This window comes from Helianthus annuus, chromosome 2, assembly GCF_002127325.2.
Source record: "Helianthus annuus cultivar XRQ/B chromosome 2, HanXRQr2.0-SUNRISE, whole genome shotgun sequence".
In the NCBI taxonomy this organism is placed as follows: Eukaryota; Viridiplantae; Streptophyta; class Magnoliopsida; order Asterales; family Asteraceae; genus Helianthus; species Helianthus annuus.
In genome coordinates, this window is record NC_035434.2 from 105,463,224 (window position 1) to 105,470,974 (window position 7,751).

Genomic DNA, 7,751 nt, shown 5'->3' on the forward strand with positions numbered 1-7,751 from the left:
AGATGTCAAAATTTAGGTTACATATGCTTAAAATGAATTTATGCGTAAAAAGGGCATTTTGGTAACTTTCCTAAGGCATATAAATTACCTATCATACCACTAACTAAACGAAGTGATCATAAGGTATAACCTCGGAAGGTTATTCCCTATACAACTATGGTCACTAAACATGTTTGGTTGGATCCTAATGATCGACCAAACAGGTCTAGTTCGAAAGTCTTTGCGGTTGTTTAGACCACTTGACTTACGACTCTACATAAGCACTAAACCTAAAGTGATGAGCTAAACATGTTAAAGCATGTTTAACGAAGTTAGAAAACAGGTTTGGTATCAAAACAAATGGTTTTGATAACTAAAAGTAGTTTGGTTACAAAATACGCAAGAATACGCATTTTGGCCGAACTACGACTCGCCACTATGCCTAGATAACGTAGTAATCAGTAGGTAAAGTCATAAGAGACTAAAACCATCGTGATTACGCTGACGTTATGAAGTTCAAACGAACTTCGTATTGACCATAAATTGGTCAATGCAGAAAGAGGACTTACAAAAGGTCCAAGGAGGTTTGATCCAATTTATTCTCAGGTATGAAGTGCAAGACTTCAACTTAGAGAATGAAAACTAGATCAAATGTGAGTTTTAGAGCAAAGGGGGGTGGGGTTTATATAGTTTTTGCACAACCGTTAAGATCGTTCATCGTAAAACGAGCTTCGATCTCATCCGTACACATGTGCCCATGGTTTTGTGAAACCATGGGAGCCCATAGTTTCATTAAAACCATGTGCAAATGAGGGGAACAGCTGGAACAAGCTGGAATTTAGATTTTCCATTTTGGTCCCTTCCTAAGATAACTATGGCAGAATGTCAATTTTGGTCCCTGAATGTGCAAAACATGGTTTTTGATGCATTTTTGACACGTTTAAGCCCCGTTAATCCCATTTCATAGCTCTAAAACGAAGTTAAAGTATAGGGAACATGAAACATGCTCAAAAATATCTCGGATGTCGGTTCATTTGGTCGTACGGTTGCGTCGTTCGGTTAATTACGACGAAACACGAACGAATTCGAAAAACGATCCAAATTACGCGACGAATGGAATTTTATCATGCCAATCACTAAAATAAATATTTTAATGGTTACATAAAGTTTTGGATGTCCGGTTGTATTCAGAACGTAAGATATGCGTGAAAATGCAAACTTATGCCCTTTTTGACGCTTTTAGTCCCTGAATGACTAAAAAGTTTATTTTAGCACACCGAACCCCTCAAAGCCTATTTCTAAGCTATGAAAAGGATATTTAGGGTATGTTTAACTTATGGTCATGTTCTGGAATGTTCGTTACAGTACAAATCGGCATACTTTTAAAGTTTGTCAAAATTAGTCCCTATAAGCGAATAAACTTGATTTCGTCACACCAGACCCTCCAAAACTTATTTCTAAGTTATGTTAAGGTTATTTAAGGTATTTTAAGCCTATTTCACTATTCCAGAGTGTTTGTTGCATTAAACTGGTAATATTTGCGCATCAGTGCGCGTATAACCTTCTAGAAAGCGATTTAAAGCTTGAAATCGAACAAGAATTGATATGTGCAAAATATACACATATTTATACAAATCCCAAGTATGAAATAAAATATTTCATTGGTTTGGTATTTCTTTGATGGTCGCAGAGGCACAGGTGTCACATCACAAGAGCCACAGATCTCACTTCGAATGTTTTTGGAAAGCTGCTCATTATGAAGAATCTGATAAGTCTATCCATTCTGCAGCAAAGGTCAAAGAAGATGGAAAAGATGTTGATGTGGAGGTGGTGATAAATGTTGGTGATATTCGGAGGGTTCTTGTTGGTGCAGTAATGTCTATCGCCCCCGTCAATACGAGTCGTAGCAGAAACAGTTTAATTCAAGCTTTATATTGTAATAAGTAGAGCAAAAGGCAAGGTGGAAACATTGTAATTAATGAGAAATCTCATTAAAGCCTTGGTCTATAAATAGGAGGCTTATGCCTTAGACTTTAAACTTTTGCCAATTTGGAGCTTTGAAGAGCTTGAGATCTAGAGAGAGAGTCTAGAGAGAGAAAGTTCATTGTACGTGATTCAATGTGCTCTACGTTATCAGATCTTCTATAGAATCACAGTTATATTACATCTCGTGTGTTCGGTCACGTTTACGGATTCCGCACGTCACACGTTCGGTTCGCAATCGTTTCAGAGTCAAAAACCGGTCCTAACAAGTGGTATCAGAGCAGGAGCTCGATTGCACGGATCAAACACACTGAATCGCATGAGAATTCATCAGAATCAGATTCAAATTTCATTCAGATTTCTTCATATTCTTCATTTTTCATCTTTTTCACCTTTTCATCAGTAAATCGCCAAATTGAACGAGTTTTAACGGTTCAAAATTACTGATTTTTGTATATGATGTGCGAAAACACCTGATCTAAAAGCCTACAAAGTTTCAAATCTTAACTCTAAGTAATTTGTGAGAAATCTGAACTTTTGTGTTCGAAAAAGTTGTTCAATATGTTAACTGTTGCTATTGTTCTATCAAGTGTTCATCGATCGAACAACAACTCGATCGAAAAGTGGCTCGATCGAACAACAATTTTGTGGTGTGCCTTGATCGAACAGCTGTTCGATCGATCAGTAGCTCGATTCATTGACACCTCATTCATATAACTTCATTTAAGTCAATCTTTTTAAGTCAGTCAACTGTGTCGGTCGTTAAGCACACTATATTCCACGGTTCATTTAATACATGATATTTTGGTCCAATTGAATTGATTCATTAAAAAATTGTCGGCCATTGATTTCTTAAATCAATACATTACATGTGACATTAAATGCATTCGGTGAACATGTGACATTCATTACAGTTGTCATCAAGAATCATGAGTATGTGCATGTGAATTTTGACTAATTGAAGTAATTGTCTGCCATAGTTTTGATATAATCACAAAAATTGAAATGGTTAAATAAGCTTTTAGAATTCAAAGTTAATTGTCGGCCACTTTAATTGAAGATATCAGATTTTCACATGCATAAAGTGATATTGTCAGTTTGCATGTTCTTTGATTGATAATTACTTCACCTTAAAAGTTAAGTGGGTCGAACGAACAGCAGGTCGAACGAACAATGGTTCGATTGAACAACATATCTTTTGTTGTGTTTTGTAGTGCCATCAATCGACCGGCCCACTCGATCGAACAGCGTGCTGTCCGAACGACCAGCCAACTCGATCGAGCGGCAATCCGAGTCAAAGCACATCACCTGTTCGGGTCACTTAGTCAACAAAGTAATCTGCATTCATTAATTACATACTTCAGTTTTCACGTGATTCAGAATATTCATGAGCAACAATCATCGGCCCATGTGATTCAAGTTAGAGGTCCAATCAGAGTAAATTGAATCTTTGGCCCAATCAAGTTTACAGAATATCAGTGGAGTATTTATTGTGCATGTGAAGCTATGGATAGTGTTGTCGACCATCAATCTTGAAATTGCTTATAAGTTGTCAGTGTGCATGTGTGTGCATGTGATATAATAGTGAAAATCAAAGTTAAAATTTCATTGATAAGGTCAAAGAGACAACCGCCACCCGAACGACCAAGCATTTTGTCGTTTAGTGCCATTCAATCGAACAGTGGGTCGATTGATTTGCCATCCTATTCAACTTGTAGTGCTTTCAAACGAATAGTGGGTCGTTCGGTTTGCCACCCACTAATCACATTTGTTTGTTTGTTTTTTAGGTCCCACCCGATCAAGTTACACCCCACCCGATTCGCTGGCATCCTATCTTTGTTATATTGTTGACTTTTGTTGACTCACTCGATCGGATACCTGTCCGATTCAGTTGATTGTTAGTGATTGAACTAATCTTGTTGTTTATATTCAGCTGATTCGAGGAGATAGCATCATGACTGAAATAAAAATGAGAACCTGAGAAGAGATTCTTAAAGAGAAGACTGAAAGAGAAATATTCTTTACTGGGTGCAGAATTGAGAAAATGAAGGAAGAGTATGAAGATGTTGTAAGAAATAAAAGATGGGACAAGAAGCGAGAATGTTATGTTAACAAAAATGATGAACCTGTTGTCCACAAGAAAGACATAGTCCATGATGATGTTCTTGCAGTAATTCCTCTATCCGGCGAATATTATTCAAATGTTGAAAAAGATAAAACCTACAAGAAAAGGCTGGATAAAATCATCAGAGATGCTATGACATCAAGTCTGAGGAAGAGGGATGAAGCAAGAATGAAGAAAAATGTTGAAGAGTTAGTGAATGATTTGAAGAAGGTAGCTGAAGAAGAGAAGATAGAAGAAAAAGTTGTTGTTAAAGTCGAAGCTGTGAAAGTTGAGGATGTAAAGAAAGCAGAAAAAGAGGTAAAGAATGAGAGTTTAAATGATGTTGTTGATAATGCTGGTGATTGTGAGGATCAGAAGAAAGATGAAGCTGATCAGGCACAGATGGAAGCGAAAGCCGAAGTGCCAATCACTGAGGTAAAAACTGAATCTGAAATCTTAAAAATTGTTGAACAAGGCAAGAAATGCATGGAAACATGTAGAGCTTGTATTGAAAAAGACGAAAAGCTCAGAACAAGAGACCTTGAATTCATTAAAATTGAAGAAGTTTTCAAAAACAAATGCAAAGAGATGTTGGAAAATGAAAAAGTTTTAAAAAATAATGACGAAAAGCTTTCTCAAAAATGCAAGAGTTTAGAAAAAGAAAATGAAATTTTAAAAGAAAAGGTTTCAAAAATGACAGATGAATGTTTACAAAAAGAAAATGCTTTTCAAGAAATGAAAAAGGAGTACGATTCAATAAAATTGGCTTATCACATTACAAAAGAGTCATATGAAAATGTGAAAAGTCAAATGAAACTTGTTCAATCCAGATTGAGATACTGTTCTGAAACAACCGATACGCTTAAGTGACAGTATTCAATAAAGCAATAAGTTGTCAATTCTTACATTGAGGATGTTGCTAAGCTAAAGCGTCAAATAGCTGATTTAGAACATGATAACAACAAGTTACATAGTTATCATGCATCATCATATGTGCTGGAAAGAATTTTAAATCTAAAACCGGATGGTAAAGATTCTGAGCAAAACAAGAAAGGTATTGGCTCAGAGTTTCATCAAGTTCCACCACCGGAAAAGTTCGCATTTTATGATGATGAGAAGGTCGAAAAAGCTTTCAACATGGTCGATCAATTGCTAGATAACATTGACGTAACCTATTCAAAATCTGATGATTCAAGTAATTCAGAGGTGGTAGGTAAGGTCGTTGAAAGTGTGTTGAAAGAAGAGTCGATTGAAACAGGTAAATATGAATCACAGGATGGAAATGAAGGTAGCTTTCATCAAGAATATCTGAAAAGCTCAAAATCTGATAAAAATTTGAATGATGATTCAAAAGGATTGGTTTATACCATGATTGGATCGGACAAATTATTATTAGATATTGTATTCATGATTCAGAATGTGGTTTCAAAAAAGATTGACAAAGTTTTCAAAATGATTGAGATTGAAAAATCCGAGATTCCAAAGTTTGCTGGAAAATGTCACAAAACTTTTTATAACAAACGTGGTGCCAAGAAGAAAAACATGAAGGTTGGGTTGGGTTATAAGAAGAAACAAAGTTGGAAAAGAAATGAAACGCCAAATTATCAGGCAAAGATGAATTTTGTTCACGGAACAAGTTCTGAAGAAGGGAAAGAACTCCAATTTAGACGACAGTCTAATGAAGAGTTCTATGCTCAGAAAAAGAAACAACAATAGGTCAAAGATATCTCAAAAAGAACATGTTTTAAATGTGATCAAACTGGACATCTTGCACGCAAGTGTCCAAATCTGAAACCTATTGATGTTGAAACGACAAAGAAGTCTAATGATGTTGAAAAACAAAAATCTAAGGATGTGAAACAAAGGTCAACCAGATTTGATTCAAAACAAACTTGGAGGTACAACACAAACAAGTTTGCTTCGAATCAAACTTGGAAATCAAACCCGAATAGGTTCGATTCTAGACAGACCTGGAATTCTCACACACCCAGATTTTGAACAACACAAAGTTGGAGAACAAATGTCGATGCAACAAAACCAAACGAGTTTTGTAAACCAACTGTTGTTCAAAATCAAAATGTTCAAAGAGAGTCACATTTTTACAAACGAGGTATTCCTAAAGGTCAAACATGGAGTGTTAAGAAACAAGTGACTTCGGTAGATGATGCTAAAATTGAAAAAGTCTTTGTACAAAATGACAAAGATTTTCCAAAATTAAATGAAGCTTATTGTGTTGAAATGCCTAAGGTCAAGCAGACCTGGGCTAAATTGTTCAAATAATTGAATAGTTTGAATGTGCAGGTGCTCAAGAAAATCGAAGACTGAGAGAATGGAATCGGAGCAGCCTGGCACAAGAGGAGAAGGCTGCTAGTCCCTGCACCTGTTGAAACAGGGAGTTTGTTTGTTTTTCTGTATATAAATAAACAATATTTCAAAAACCCTAAAAATTGAAAAATTTAAAAAGAGTAAATTGTCATTTTAGTCCCTGAGTTTTGTCCAAATTTGCCATTTTAGTCCAAATAGTTTTTTTTTTTGCCTCTGGGTCCCTGACTTTTCCCTTTTGTTGCCATTTTGATCACATACACTAACTTCATCCAAAAACTCTATCTTTAACCAGGGGTATTTTAGAGATTTTCATTTTAAATGTTTTCAATTGTCATTTTGATCCAATTCCAAAAAATCAAAAAAATTCAAAAAAAAAAAAAAAAAATTCAAAAATCATAAAAATTCTAAAAAATCCTAAAAAATCCAAAAATCCGTTTCGGCGCGAACCGTTTCGAACCCGAACCGTTTCGAGCTAAACCGTTTCGACGCGAACCGTTTCGACCCATACCGTTTCGACCCGAACCGTTTCGACCCGTACCGTTTCGACTCGAACCTTTTCGAGCTGAACTGTTTCGACCCGTACCGTTTCGACCCGAACCGTTTCGAGCTGAACCGTTTCGATGCGAACCGTTTCGACGCGAACCGTTTCGACGCGAACCGTTTCGACGCGAACCGTTTCGACGCGAACCGTTTCGAGCCGTACCGTTTCGACGCGAACCGTTTCGAGCCGAACCGTTTCGAGCCGAATCGTTTCGAGCCGAACCGTTTCGAGCCGAACCGTTTCGAGCCGAACCGTTTCGAGCCGAACCGTTTCGAGCCGAACCGTTTCGACCCGTACCGTTTCGACCCGAACCGTTTCGACCCGAATCGTTTCGACGTGTACCGTGCCTCGAAACGGTACGGGTCGAAACGGTTCAGCTCGAAATGGTTCAGTTCGAAACGGTTCGGTTCGAAACGGTACGGGTCGAAACGGTTCGGCTCGAAACGGTTCGGCTCGAAACGGTTCGGTTCGAAACGGTTCAGCTAGAAACGGTTCGGCTCGAAACGGTTCGGCTCGAAACGGTTCGGCTCGAAACGGTTCAGCTCGAAACGGTTCGCGTCGAAACAGTTCGGGTCGAAACAGTTCGCGTCGAAACGGCTCGGGTCGAAACGGTTCGGGTCGAAACGGTACGGGTCGAAACGGTTTGCGTCGAAACGGTTCAGCTCGAAACGGTTCGGGTTCAAAACGGTTCGTGCCGAAACGGATTTTTTGTATTATTTTAGAATTTTTTGGATTTTTTTTGATTTTTTGGAATTGGATCAAAATGGCAATTGAAAACATTTAAAATGAAAATCCCCAAAATACCCCTGGTTAAAGATG